We start from the raw sequence: 12,978 nt of genomic DNA on the forward strand, positions 1-12,978 counted from the left end.
CCGCGTGGCGGCTTGGAGCGGCGCGAAGGAAGCGAGGGCTGGCGGCCCCAGAGCAAACGGCTCGGGCGGCGCCAGCCTGGGGGGCTGCAATGGGCGGGGCGTGCGCTGCGCCGTTCCCAGGAGAGAAAGGAACCTCCGCAATGTCGGGGCCGGTCGGGGCCGGAAAACGGCTGGGGAAGGGCAAGAAGAAGGAGAAGGAGAAGGGAGGGGGCGAAGGAGGGGGGAAGCGAAGGCGCGGGGAGGCGGGGCCTGCGGCGCGCAGCCCCAGTAGGTCTCCGGAAATTTTCCACTAAAGCTCCGAGCGCCAGGGCAGCCCAGGCGCAGCGCGCTTTTGCGCGCCCGCGACCACGTGACGGTGATTCACCCGGCGCGGCTTCCCGATTCCGCGCGCGGACTCCTAGTCTGAGGGGAGCTGGGAGGAGGAGAAGAAGTAGGTTGAGGAGGAGTAGGATGAGGAAGGAAGGGTTTGGGGAGAGGCAGGAGGGGAGTGGAGGGGACGAGGAGGTGCGGAGGCGCCAGCAGATACCTGGGCCCTTCCGCCCCGATGTGTTGGGGTCTGGGGCCCCGAAACGCCCCCTCCAGTCCAGCCTGGGCAAGCTGGGAGGCCGCCGGGTGCGCCAGCCACGGTCGCCTGCGTCGTGGAAAACCTAGTGAGCCCCAGGCGTTAGGCGCCTGGAGGCCACGCGGAGTTTTCGCGAACGCGCCGGGCGGTGCAGGGATGCCCTGTCTGGGAGAGTGCACGGTGGGAAGCGGGCACGCCTTGTAGGCAGCTGCCTGCGCTTGTGTACGTGGCTGCTGACGTGGAGAACTGTAGCTGTGGAAAGCCTGCTACCCAGGAAGGACGCAGGGGGTGCAGTCGCGGCCCATTCTCTGTGCCTGGAAAGTCCTGAAGGCACTAGGAGTTGTCAGATTAAACCCCCAGACCCACGAGGTAATCCTTGAAGCTTCGGTGAGCATGGGATTTGGCGTGCAGTGGCTTCCATATGGTTCCCCACTAAGACTTAGAAATCGGGATACCAAGATTTCCTCTTACCCTTCCGCTGTGTTGAGTAGACATTACACAGACACCCCGCCTATGACTCTGCTCTTGCAAGGAAACATTTATTTCAAAAATACTGCAACCGTTTCATCTCTCGTGTCCTTTTAGGTTCATTCTAGTAATTGTCAACTTTTCCTCTCAAGTCATTCCATCAAAGTCTTGGAAGCAAATGAAAAAACATACTAGCCTGAAATAGAGTTCACATGTTTGTTTACCAACTGCCTTTCCCAGAAAGACAGCGTGGTGGGTTTGCAGTTCAGGTTTCCTCACAGCTTCTCCTGGGGGGTCTTTTTCCCTCTCTGGTACCTTGAGGCATAGGACAGAAGGGAGCTGCTGAAGTTTCTGAATATCTCTTATTTTTCATATTTGTTTTAACTTCTTCCTGCCAGAACTGTGTATTATTTTCTTATAGGTTTCTGCAATTAGAATAATTATAATTAAAAAGAGTAGTAATCCTCTTATAAAGCTTAGGGGACGCACTATTTTAAGGCTTTTATAAATATGTGCGTATTCGTTTCTCTAATCAACTCTGAGGTAAGGGCTGTTCTTACCCCATTATTCTTACCTTTTACCCATGACAAAATTGATCCTTGGAAAAGTTAGATAACTTGCCCGAGGCTATTCGTTCTTTAAGAGGAGGAAGTGGAATTTGACCCCAGACTGGGAAGTCTAACATGCATCCAAGGCAATGTTACATTTTTCCTACTTGGTAGATTATTGAAATATTTGACTTAAGAACTTATTTTTTTCTCAGGAGAAAGGGTTATCTTCATAGACCTTTAGCCCCGAGCAAATGGTGAATCCTCCAGAAAAATGACGATGAGGTTCTTTAGTCTTCAGGGTTCGATAAATATATATTGATTGAAATGTACTCAAGAAGTGAATACCCTTGAAAGGGCGATGACACAATGCCAAATGAAAAGGAAATTTCCAAAAGAAACCTAAATATATTTGATAGCAAGATACTACTGTTTTTTTCTTCTTGAACCTTCTTTTCTGCACTTGAAACCTTCCCTGTCTAGCCAAGACTGACTTAGAAGCCTCTTTTGTCTGTTCATGTGGCACCCAAGGTCTGCTCCTAGTTGTACTGACCACTCTGTATTCTCGTGGCCTGTTCACCTGGCTGTGCTTCCGAGGAGCGTAGGTGCCCGGAAGAGCTGGCATTTGTCAGGCAACAGCGTGTCCCCAGGGCTCAGGACAGTTGTTTGTCCTAGAGTTATGGGAGTTATTGAGCTAAGCAATACTTGTTAAAAGCATGAGCTTACACAATTGGTCAGCCGTGTCTTGTTAGCATGTACTGAATTGAGATTTATCAGGAACCGTGTTTCAATCTTGGTCTGTATATATCCCACTGACCCACACGTTATTTCGCACATAATAGTTTTTTGATGTTTATTAAGAATAAAAACATTCTCTGTAAAATTGTATGTCCAATTAGCTAACTTTATTTCAGCATCCATTAATGGTCAGATTTAATAATCCCAACCTTAATTCTGGCCTCACAATTTGGTGTCTTTAGAATGATAGAATCATAGGATTTTTTTTTTTTTTTGACTGAAAGAGACCTTGTAATTGTTCTGTTCAATACGAAATCACTAGCCACTTGGCTATTCAAATGAATTAAAATTAATAAAGTTCTTCAGGAGTACATTTTAATTGCTCAGTAGCCACATGTGACTACTTAAATAAAATTAATTTTATTACTTTATTGAAAAATGTATAGCACTGACATAGATGTTTCCATTATTGTAGAAAGTATTATTGGACAGGGCTGATAAATTACCAAAGGGGGAAAAAAAAGCAGGTAAAAGAAGATATTTTAGTTAGCTTAGCCTTAGCATCCTTACATACAAAGAACATCACACTCATATTCCAGGTGTCTGTTATTAGGTTGGTGCAAAAGTCAATTGCCATTACTTTTAATGACAAAATATTTCATATATAATAAACATTTTTTCCTTAGCAGTTGTGCTTAAATTAATGCAAATTTAAACATATTCAGGAGAACGGATGGTTCAAAAGGATTCCTTTTTGCATTCCTTTAAGGTGAATGCTCATTCCAATTGATCCTTTGTGAATCTTATTTTTTTTCTGTTTAAACATACTGAAATCAACTTGAGTCACTACACAAGTTTGACATTCATTAGATTTGGCTGTGCTTTTTAAGCTCGCATGACTGAGAAACTAAAATACTCGGTAATGTTGGTAAAGGACAAATGCCAGATAGTTTTGGACAGACCAAATATATATTTAATGACATCACACATGCAATACAGACAGTTCTCAATTTACAAACAGTCTATTCAGAAGCAGCCATAGGTTAAATATAAAATATGTACCTTCTTTAAAATCCTTCTTAGAACAGTACCACCAAGGTATCCATTGTATAAACAAATTAGTGTATAAAAAATAAATAAATACGAGTCTTAGAGAATGTATAGTTTGAGCTATGGAGGCAATAAAGAGGCTGTGTAAAACTCTGGGGGAATTAGTAGAGGTTATTTCCACTGTAGAGCAGATTTGCTTAAGTAATCCCCTGACAGAAATAGCTTAGTTTCACCTCCCCCACCCCCAGCATGCCTCACCCCTCCCTGCTGTGTGCATTTCCCTCAAGTCCTTCAGTCTTTAAAAATTTTCCCATTTCATTCATGCTTCAATTTTAGTTCTGTCAATACAAAGTTTTGAGACTTTGGGGAAGTTTGCTAGCTTCTCTGAGCCTCAGTTTTTCAAACTGTTAAATGGAATAACAGCATGCTGAGTGCCAAGAATTAAAGAAAAATTTATGTCAAAGTATAAATTAGAAAATGAATATAAATGCAAGGGATTATGATCATAAATGCTCATAAAACTTCAGTACTCCCTGGGAAGATCAAATGGCCATCAGTCATGTGCATGTGATCAGAATCTTGTCCATCATATTTTTTAAAGCAAGTTAACGGCCTGAGGGTTATTGGCCAGGTGGGAGGAGGCTGCTCGGGGATATTGAAGAGAGATTTTTTTTTTTTTTTTTTTTTTTTTTTTTTTTTTTTTTGAGATGGAGTTTCGCTCTTGTTACCCAGGCTGGAGTGCAATGGCCCGATCTCGGCTCACCGCAACCTCCACCTCCTGGGTTCAGGCAATTCTCCTGCCTCAGCCTCCTGAGTAGCTGGGATTACAGGCACACGCCACCATGCCCAGCTAATTTTTGTATTTTTAGTAGAGACAGGGCTTCACCATGTTGACCAGGATGGTCTTGATCTCTTGACCTTGTGATCCACCTACCTCGGCCTCCCAAAGTGCTGGGATTACAGGCATGAGCCACCGCGCCCGGCCCGAAGAGAGATTTTAAAAAAGAGATAGAAAGTTGTGAAACCATAGTTCAAATTGCAGGGAGCTTGGGTAAATACCACCTTTTCCTTTAAGGAATGAATGTAATTGTTTGCATTTTCTCTCTACTTCCTTCCTCTTTTTCATTGATTTTTTCAGAAGGCTAAAGTTTTGACTATACATTCTAATTCATCTGAAATAGCGTGTTTTTAAAAAACTTAGCATTGCTTACTTTGATTTTCCAGTTGTCTTTTGCTGATGGAGCCTCTGTAAAGGGCAAATTCAAAGTACAGCTGGGTGCTGCAGCACAGGAGTGGGAATGTGTGGCTGTGGTTATGAAGGAGCCTGGACAGTGATGCCGTTTAGCCCCTGGTGAAGCAATGCCAGTCACACTTTGCCAGTCAAATGGAGAGGCAGCAGTAGTAAGACCAGACCAAATCAAACCAAACCAAGCAAACCACAGGGGAGTGGAGATAGGTGAAGAGCACCAAAAAGAACATTGGCTAACAACAGTTCTAAGCATGGTACATGTATCAGTTCATTTAAGCCTTATCATAACCCTATAGGTTCAGTACTATTATTGTTATTATCCCCAACTGAGGCACAGAACTAAGCAACTGTACTCAGTGCCACACCACTCCTAAGTGATACAAGTGACATTTTAACTCAGGCAGCTAGATCTGGAGTTTGTCACGTTAACTGCAACATCAGCAATTCCCAAACTTTCTGGTCTCAGGATCCCCTTGCAGTCTTAAAAAGTATTGAGGACTACAAAGAGTTTTGTTTATGTGGACTGTATCTGTTGATATTTATAGTAGAAATTAAGACTGAAATCTTAAAAACTAGGCAATGTGTCAGGTGTGGTGGCTCACACCTGTAATCCCAGCACTTTGGGAGGCCAAGGCGGATGGATCACAAGGTCAGGAGTTTGAGACCAGCCTGACCAACATGGTGAAACCCCGTCTCTACTAAAAAATACAAAAATTAGCCAGGTGTAGTGGCATGCGCCTGTAATCACAGCTCCTGGGGAGGCTGAGGCAGGAGAATCACTTGAACCCGGGAGTTGGAGGTTGCAGTGAGCTGAGATCACACCATTGCACTTCAGCCTGGGTGACAAGAGCGAAACTCCACCTTAAAAAAATAGTCAATATATTTAAAAGTAATAACTGACTCATAATATACTAAAATAAATAACATTTAAATGTGAAAATAGCTATGTTTCTCCAAGTACAAAAGGTTGAGAGTGGCATCGAAGAATGAAGAATCAAACAATGGTATAATTTTTTAGTTTTGCAAACTTCAGCACTAAACTGTACCTCTTTTGGTATGGCAGTGGTTAAGAAGAGAGGAAATGAGAGAGACTAAAAGGTGTAAGTGATGGGAACTCAAGGCCTGTCTCAATGAGCCCCCCACACCCTTGTTTATACAAGGAAGAAACGATAACCAAAGAATCATCTCTGAAGTGTACAGCAGCATCTGGATTTTCATGCCTGGTTTAATCTTCAATAGATTAGATTTATTCTCTCTCCCCCTCTCTCCCTCTCTCCCTCTCCCCCCCCCCCCGCTGTGTGTGTGTGTGTGTGTGTGTGTGTGTGTGTGTGTGTGTGTATGAATATGAGCATATGCATACACATTGAGATAACAATAACATGAGCATACGCATGCATATTTGAGGTTAGGTAAAAAAAACTTTGTCATAAAATATATTTAAACTGGAAAAATTTTAGAGATTATCTGACAATTCTTCTTATTTTATGGATGAATACATCTGAGGCCAGACAGGAAATGACTTATCGCTGGTTGAATTGCTGGTTAGTGGCCAGATTGGAGGTAGAACTCAGATCTTCTCCCTCTTCATTCCACTCATGTCCTGTCATGGAAATTAGTCAATGTAATTATTATTATTTTTGTTATAGGTATCTGTTTTCACCAGAAAATTTGTGAATTGACAGACCATAAAATCTGTGGTAAGTTCATGGGCTCCATCAATGCCATTGTGAAAAATTGACCCTCTGTTTCCCAGATTGCAACTCCTCAAATCTTGGTTTGTTTGCTGTTTTGTTAGGATTTGTTACAACTTCTTGCTTATTGCCTTTTGTTTCACAAGCAGTGCTGAAGACAATATGGACTTGATATTGGAAAGAGAGTAAGAATATGAAACCCACAGTTTTGTGACATGAGAACACCAACTGGCCAGTCCCTATTATCTGCAGGATGTGCTTTTCTTAAGGATGATCATATTTTGGTTCACAGGCTTCCAAGACAAGCACATTCCTGCCAACATGATCCCTGGACAAGCTGTTCTGGAATTTGAACTCGCTACTGGAAGAGGGTTAAGTCCAGGACACACACACACACATTTCAGGGGGAGGCAAGCCGTAGCTGGGTATGTTAGCACCTCATTATACAACAGTTTCAGGATAAAGTGATTCCAGATGTGCTCTCAGCAAGTACCTAGTTTTTATATTTTTAACCCATTAGGCTAAAATCCACTTTCAGAATTTTGGGGAAGCCAGAGTTAGTTAATTAACTTGTCATTCCTAATTATTTCATAAAGTTGATTCTAAGTTGATTATAATTTGCAGTATGTTTCGAGTTGGGGATATCCATTATAACCATATAAAGCATACATATTTATACACACACACACACACACACACACACACACACACACACACACAACATAATCACCAGACATATCTTTGACAATGATTAGAAGTTCATTTGGAGTACTGGTTTAATGATCATTAGGTTTCTTTGACCTGGAAATTTCATTTAGAAACATTAGGAAAATATATATCTAAGAAGTAGTATTCTAGTTTCTTTCTTCTCATTGATGAAGCTGCAGTGATCATCATTGTGATTCTGAAGCATAAACTTCAGAGTAAGTCCTGGTTAAAGGGCTTCCTCTCTTTTTTTAAAAAGCAAGATTTGAAATTTTTTTCTTTGTAACCTAAATTTACAATAAAGAGTTAAAGAGAAAAGATAATGAATGTTTTCCCTGATAATTCAGATTATTATTAGGAATATGGAATTTTTGGATCACTTGGCCCTAGAAGGTGGAGAGTTGAAGGTGAACATTTCATTTTGGTTTCAAATATTTTAAATTTGCCTGCAGAAATTATGTTTTCTGCTTAATACAACCGAAGCCCTCTTAGCTGGTCTTACTTGAGTTGAGAATATTGCATCCTAGTGTGCTCTTTTGATTTTGTTTTGCTCTAAAGTAAATTTTTAAAAATTTAGGTGTGCTATCTGGCATCAAAGACAAAACCATTGTTTGCTAAAGGCTGTAACCTAGGGCATTATACACTAAATGGGAATACAGGAAAACATATTCTTCAGAGGTACGTGTTTTGTTGCAACTAGGGCAGTACCTACAGCAAAGCAGTCTGGGTACGATGGACTGGATCCAGACTGCGTGGTTTCATTTCTGCTTCTGCTTTTTACTAGCTGTGTGCTTCAATTTCACAAATGTGAAAGATGAATAATAACTCGTGAGGATTTAGTTAAGTCTGAACTTGTAAAGGTAGCACTTAGAACCATGCCTGGCATATGTTAAGTACTATGCAAGTGTGAGCTTAAATAAACAAAGGAATTTCAGATTTTGTCTTTGTCATGTCAGAGAGGCTAACATCAAGTGATGGCTGAAGAAGCATACAACTAGTTAGATTTAAAAGAAAAATGATCTTTGGGATTAATCCTCTCTTGTGAAAAGTTTTCTAGAGCTTCCATCCAGCTGTAATCAAAAGCTGGAGGACAAGAAGGTGAGTAAAGTGTAGCAGAGTGAATGCCATTGATTAAAGAAAGGCGAGGTCCTTGCTTTATGACAATTGTTTCTATTATTTCTATTTGGAGAGAAAGACCTTTGGTGTTACCCATCAGCAGGAGATGGACTGTAGTCTTTGTGTGGATTGACAAACATCTGAAGTTTAACAATGTGAAGGGCTTTCTTTGCAGGAAATGAAAAAGTTGTGATTTTCCCTAAGTAATTTAGAGTCACTATTGAGCCAGCCAGGTTGGGCCCACTAGTCTCTACAACAGTTTTGTGACATTAGCCTTGTGCTGTTGCAGCAGTTCAGACTCATGGAGCCTTTTGCTTAGAAGACCTCTCTTCCTTCTGGCTGACACAGCCCCATCACAGGGTGCAGGGCTTGGCAAGTGGAGTACAGGATGGTTTTCAGCCGTTACCACCTCTTCCCACCAGGACACGGTGCAGTATACAAATGGCACATTGAATGTGGTAGCTATGAAGACAGGTTTTTGAATTTCACTTTCTGTGCTTCAGCTCAGGAGATACGTTGTTTATTCTATTGTTCTGTCTTAGTCAACTTTAATAGCTGGATCTGGGGAAGAGATGGTTCAGTATTTTTTGTCATTGAATCCAATGGTTGATTGCTAATTATTAGTTAAGGTAATCTACAAACATCCTGCTGACATTCAAGATTGTTTTCTATCAGACGTTTCATGAAGCCACTTAATTTAGGGTTAAGGTCCTGCTGGACCTTATAGGAATCTAAAAGCAAGGAGAAAGGCATCAGAATATCACACCCTTTTAGCTATAAATCATATTTCTGTAATGCTGTTGCTACTTTTTTTCTACATGCTCTTGCAATTTAAGATGATGCATTTTATTTCCAGTGGTTTGCAAACTGTAACTGAAAGACAGAATGCTCGGAAAAGCCTCTGGCTAAAAACTAGTCTATTGACATAGAATCATGTCAGGAGTGGCCCGTGAGATTTGTGGGTTTTGGCCTCTTGTTTCTCATCCAATATTTCTTTTCAGGATTATCACAGTTAAATTCCTCATTGGATATGCACTAGATTAAAATCACATTAAAGCTTGGACTTAAGCATAGCAAAAAGTCTTGATTCTTTGACATTACCTCCCAAGATTCTTCTGTTATGGTTTCAGTGGTCCTGAATTTTGGAAGATGCAGATACGATAATAATGCCACTATCCCCTACAAGGAGGATGCCACCTGTAATAAGGCACTGAGAAGTTTTATTGTCTCAAATATATTTATTCTCATTCTTAAGAAAACTTGAAATAACTTGTGTTGTTTTGTTCTTATTTCTGTTTAGAAATCTTTTTCATTTCCCCTGCCCTGTCTTTTCCATTCAGAAATGAGTACAGACTGTTTTTTAGCTCACTCATGAGCTCTAGAAACAGTCGTTTTGATTATTAAATTTTTATCTAACAATAAGTAACATGCACTTAATGCATTATAGTTTATAAAGCACTTTTTTCCAAATGCATTACACATTTAATATCATGAACTTTTGAGATGGATATTACAATTTTCTCCTTTTTTGCAAACTGGGAAACTAAAGCTCAGAGATCCATGTACTGTGCTACCCAAAGGATATAGGAAGAGAACCAGACTTTTTACCTTTAATTGATCAAAAAAGAGATGTCATCACAATTTCCATGTGAGTAACCTGTCCTGAAATTATAAGACATCCTTTGCTCACTTAATTACATGTAGTGTTGTTGCTGGACTTTTCCTTAGTTCAGCCAAAGATGGGGTTCTTGTCATAGGGCCATGAAAATTTAGGCTTGCAGACAATTTAAAGGGTGAGTAAGGCAAGGTTTTATTGGGTGGAAAGGAAAACAAGGGGAAATGGAGACTCTTAGCAAAGCAAGAGAGTGTGCTTCTTGCCCCTGGGTTCCCGCCTTGCTGATTGAATCCCAGGTTTCACCCAGGAAGAGGAGGGGCCGGGCTCCTCCCTGCAGACTTCTGTGGCTCCGCCCCAGTGCGCAGGCCAGTTGAAGTTTTGTTGGGGAGCCTTTCCCATGTGACTGTCTCTGTGTAGTACATGTGATGTGGCCTAAATTGGAAAATATCTAAATTAGTAGCTACCTGTGAATTTGTCCTAACTTATTTAGAGAATCTTTTGAAATGATTTAAAATTCTTTGGGTTGTCAGCTCAGACTACACACACACACACACACACACACACACGAACAACCCTTGAGCAAAATTAATGGTAGTGAATCTGCAGCCTTTCAAAGTAATCAGAGAACCTTGAACTCCAGCTAATTTGACATTTTCACCTTTTCTAACTTTTTTCAGAGTGTGTTGACATTCAGGTCAATTTTGAGCTGCTTTTAAGAATACCTAGTGTCTAGTATAGTATAGGTATTTCCATTTCAAATAAATGACTGAATTGTTCAACATATGGACAAATGACAATTTGTAAATAGGCATCTCTAAATGCAGGGTACCTACATGCAATACAAATAGAAGTCTCATTATGTTTATCATTTTAAACTAGAAGGTTTTGGCATAGTTTGAAGTGATATTAGAGAAGAAGCAAGGACTTTGGAACCTGAAAAGATCTGGAATTGAATCTTCACCTTAACATTTACTGCTGGTTATTACACCTTTGTTACGCATTCCACTTAACTTCTCTGATCTTCAGTCTCTGCACCTGCAAATTTGGGATTATATTATCTACTTACAACATTACTGGAAGGACCATCTGAATTAATATGTGCAAGGTAACCTGCACAGTGCTTAATGCATGAAATGTGCTCAAAGTTCATGCATTTTTAGAACTTATTTGTATATACAACTTTGTAGCCAATTAACAGCACTCCCAATTAACAGATTGTATATTTTCTGATTAACTTTTGTGTGTAAAAATCCAGCTGCATAATCTATGGTATAAAAGACCTGTGGTGACAGTAGCAGTTCAGTATGCCTATTCTGAACTCTTCACAAAGAGTAAAAGGCCAAAAATAGTTAAGATAATTTTGAAGATGACCAAGATGCAGATATATACATTAATAGATCTCAAGACTTATTATGAAGCCATCGTAATCAAGGAAGGGCAATGATGGCAAAGGCATAGACATACATGCTGATGGGACAGAAGGAACAGTTAGGAAACAGACCCACACACAAGTGGAAACTTGTTATATATAATAGGTAATATAGGAGAAGAGTTTGATGATTCAGTAATGGATTCTGGTACAACTAGTTACTCACATGTGAAAAAGTAAAATTATATCCCTATATCATGCCGTGTGCAAAAATCAATCACAGGTAGGCTGAAGACCTAAATGTGAAAAGTACAATTTTTAAACATCTAAAAGGAAATATTTTATCACCTTGGGATACCTCAGAATTTCTTAAACAATGTACAAAAACATAAACATTAAAGAAAAAGGTGGATAAACTTGACTATGTTAAAATTAGAAATTTCTGAAATTAAACACTACCTAAACAAGTGAAAAGTGAGTGAGAAAGAGATTTAAACATATAAAAAATTTTATACACAGTGTACATAAAGAACCCTCATAAATCAATAAAAAGACAACCCAATAGAAAAATATGTAAAGGATGTGAACAGGCAGTGGACAGAAAAGAAAACCTGAACGACCAATAACCATATGAAAATAGTGATCAGGGAAACACAAAATTAAAACCACCAGAAAGTAGGATTTTACATTCACCAGAGATCAAGTATTGGTGAGGATGTATAGCAAAGACATTTTATGCACTGCTCATGGGAGACTTTCACTGGCATCACCACTTTGGAAAACAATTCAACAAAGTCTAGTACAGTTGAAGATGAGCCTGCCATATCACTTGCACCTCGACTAATCCCTACAGAAAGTCTCCCAGTACCTGCCACAGTTCCTTGTGCCAAGTAAGAGCTCAGTAAATAGATGTTACAAAAAGAAAAGGATGAAAGGAACGGAAAAAGGATGGAAGTAAGGAAAAGAGGGAGAGAAAGAAGGAGGGAGGGAAGGATGGAAGATAGAAAGGCTAGATATAAGAATATTTGTGTCATTGGCTTCTTTTTGCTTGGTTTTGGGTGTTGTGTTGTGGGACTGCTACTTTCTTGTCTGTATGATCTCAAACCACACCAAAGGTTTGTCGACTCCAGTGGAACTTTGGGAATCTCTGAAGATTCACCTCTGCCTCTCAGATTTTACTGTGAATAGTAGTAAGGATTTTAATAACTGATGAATACATTCTGTAAATGCATTTCCTTACAGAATTCACAGTGGTACTTCTTTAAATAGTAAGCTCTGATTGCATATTTGTAGTGAGTCTGTGTAATGTATAAAATGAGATGTACCAGTATATTATGGGTAGCATAAAATATTAGTTATTACTGGAACTTTACAATTCTATTGGCAAAGAAAGGTGAGTCCTGATACCCTGAAAAGATAAAATGTTTTTTTTTCAGGCATGTGAGTAATCAAAAAGTATTTCACTGGTTTGTGAAGAAATGGGTATTCTTTTTAAATAGTAAATATTCATATGCACTAAACCAATTTTTAAAATAACACATATTCCCTAGAGCATAGAAAACATGGCAGCTCTTCCCATAGCTGGAAGAATGTGTGGTTACCCTGGCAACAGCAATTTAGTTCCTGCTTCCAAGTACCACCTGGTGATTTCAAGTCTAACATCTGTGCAGCATCTACATCTCCATTGAGGAAATAAAATGCATTCATGCATCATCTCATGGAGAATTTAAGAAGAAACGAGCTTGCAAATTTGGAGAAGGAGGGAAAGAAATAGTGCTACATGCCAGCAAAGCCAACTGAAGCTTAAAAGTCCTAACTGCAATTTTGGAAGTGTTCCTGAAATAGCTAAGTCCACTGCATTAGGGTT

At 39.9% G+C, this 12,978-nt stretch overlaps 1 long non-coding RNA gene across 2 annotated transcripts; it reads left to right on the forward strand.

The window, feature by feature from the left end:
* Positions 1–283: 283 nt before the first annotated feature.
* Positions 284–11,340, forward strand: LOC116530343. Of its 2 annotated transcripts, none has more exons than XR_004259950.1 (2): positions 284–430; positions 6,262–11,340. It is a non-coding gene; the product is annotated as an uncharacterized LOC116530343 (long non-coding RNA). The 2 variants fall into 2 exon arrangements; XR_004259951.1 differs by lacking the exon at positions 284–430 and adding an exon at positions 452–931.
* Positions 11,341–12,978: the final 1,638 nt, after the last annotated feature.

The sequence above is a fragment of the Sapajus apella genome, unplaced genomic scaffold, assembly GCF_009761245.1.
Source record: "Sapajus apella isolate SASKATOON/1434 unplaced genomic scaffold, GSC_monkey_1.0 scaffold66, whole genome shotgun sequence".
Lineage (NCBI taxonomy): Eukaryota > Metazoa > Chordata > Mammalia > Primates > Cebidae > Sapajus > Sapajus apella.